The sequence below is a fragment of the Neopsephotus bourkii genome, unplaced genomic scaffold (assembly GCF_033783945.1).
Source record: "Neopsephotus bourkii isolate Nb327-2 ecotype Australia unplaced genomic scaffold, CSIRO-AGI_Nbou_v1 NB_359, whole genome shotgun sequence".
Lineage (NCBI taxonomy): Eukaryota > Metazoa > Chordata > Aves > Psittaciformes > Psittacidae > Neopsephotus > Neopsephotus bourkii.
In genome coordinates, this window is record NW_026900865.1 from 1 (window position 1) to 2500 (window position 2500).

Sequence of the window (2500 nt, forward strand, 5' to 3'; positions counted from 1 at the left end):
AGCCCGGGTCCCTATGGTCACCCCATAGCGCCTGCACCCCCAGCCCGGGTCCCTATGGTCACCCCATAGCACCTGCACCCTTGTCCCGGGTCCCTATGGTCACCCCATAGCGCCTGCACCCCTAGCCCCCCACACCCCATAGCACCCCCAGCCCGGGTCCCTATGGTCACCCCATAGCGCCTGCACCCTTGTCCTGGGTCCCTATGGTCACCCCATAGCACCTGCACACTTGTCCCGGGTCCCTATGGTCACCCCATAGCGCCTGCACCCACATCCTGGGTCCCTATGGTCACCCCATAGCACCTGCACCCACATCCTGGGTCCCTATGGTCACCCCATAGCGCCTGCACCCCCAGCCCGGGTCCCTATGGTCACCCCATAGCGCCTGCACCCACATCCCGGGTCCCTATGGTCACCCCATAGCGCCTGCACCCCCAGCCCGGGTCCCTATGGTCACCCCATAGCGCCTGCACCCCTGTCCCGGGTCCCTATGGTCACCCCATAGCGCCTGCACCCCTGCCCCGGGTCCCTATGGTCACCCCATAGCGCCTGCACCCCCATCCCGGGTCCCTATGGTCACCCCATAGCACCTGCACCCCCATCCCGGGTCCCTATGGTCACCCCATAGCGCCTGCACCCCCAGCCCGGGTCCCTATGGTCACCCCATAGCGCCTGCACCCCTGCCCGGGTCCCTATGGTCACCCCATAGCAACCCGGGTCCCTATGGTCACCCCATAGCGCCTGCACCCCCAGCCCGGGTCCCTATGGTCACCCCATAGCGCCTGCACCCCTGTCCCGGGTCCCTATGGTCACCCCATAGCGCCTGCACCCCTGCCCCGGGTCCCTATGGTCACCCCATAGCACCTGCACACTTGTCCCGGGTCCCTATGGTCACCCCATAGCACCCACATCCCGAGTTCCCTTCTCATCCCATCACCCCCATCTCCCACCGCTTTCTCATCTGACACCCCACATCCCCATGGGCATCCCATCACCCCTGTTCTGCATCCCTGTTGCCACCCCATCACCTCCATCTTGTGTCCCCCATTGTCACCCAATCCTGGGTTCCCACTGTCACCCCTATTCCCTGTTCCCCGTGTCACCCCATCACCCCCTCGTTATCACCCCATTACCCCATCACCCCATCACTCCATCTTGTGTCCCCCATTGTCACCCAATCCTGGGTTCCCACTGTCACCCCTATTCCCTGTTCCCCGTGTCACCCCATCATCCCCTCGTTATCACCCCATTCCCCCATCACTCCATCTTGTGCCCCCCATTGTCACCCAATCCTGGGTTCCCACTGTCACCCCTATTCCCTGTTCCCCGTGTCACCCCATCATCCCCTCGTTATCACCCCATTACCCCATCACTCCATCTTGTGTCCCCCATTGTCACCCAATCCTGGGTTCCCACTGTCACCCCTATTCCCTGTTCCCCGTGTCACCCCATCATCCCCTCGCCCCATCACCCCATCACTCCATCTTGTGTCCCCCATTGTCACCCAATCCTGGGTTCCCACTGTCACCCCTATTCCCTGTTCCCCGTGTCACCCCATCATCCCCTCGTTATCACCCCATTACCCCATCACCCCATCACTCCATCTTGTGTCCCCCATTGTCACCCAATCCTGGGTTCCCACTGTCACCCCTATTCCCTGTTCCCCGTGTCACCCCATCATCCCCTCGTTATCACCCCATTCCCCCATCACTCCATCTTGTGCCCCCCATTGTCACCCAATCCTGGGTTCCCACTGTCACCCCTATTCCCTGTTCTATCACCCCATCACTCCATCTTGTTCCCCGTGTCACCCCATCATCCCCTCGTTATCACCCCATCACCCCATCACTCCATCCTGTGTCCCCCATTGTCACCCAATCCTGGGTTCCCACTGTCACCCCATCATCCCCTCGTTATCACCCCATCACCCCATCTCGTGCCCCACATGTCCCCATTGCCCCCCTATGCCGTGCCCCCCCGGTCACCTTGAAGATGCTGTGGTGCTGGGGGGGCTCGGGGGGCCCGCGGGTCGCGTGCCTCCAGGGGATGCAGAAGCGGCGGCGCCCGGGGTCCAGCCAGCGCAGGCCGGGGAAGCGGCGGCTGCTGACCTGAGCCTCCAGCCAGGGCCGCAAGCGAGGCCGGCGAGGGGGAGCGCTCATCCCGAGGGGTAACGGGCACTGGGGGACAGCGGGTGACATGGGGTGAGGGACATGGGGTAACAGGGGATAAGGGGCAGATGGTAACGGGGGATAAGGGACAGGGGATAACACAGGATGAGGGGCAGAAACAGGGATAGACATGGGATAACATGTGATAAGGGACATGGGATAATGTATGCTGAGGGACACAGGGTAATAGGGTATAAGGGACATGGGATAACAGGGTCTGAGGGGCAGGGGATAACGTGGGCTGAGGGACATGGGATAACATGGGATAGGGGACATGGGGTAACATGGGATGAGGGACATGGGATAACGGGGGCTGGGGGACACAGGGTAAC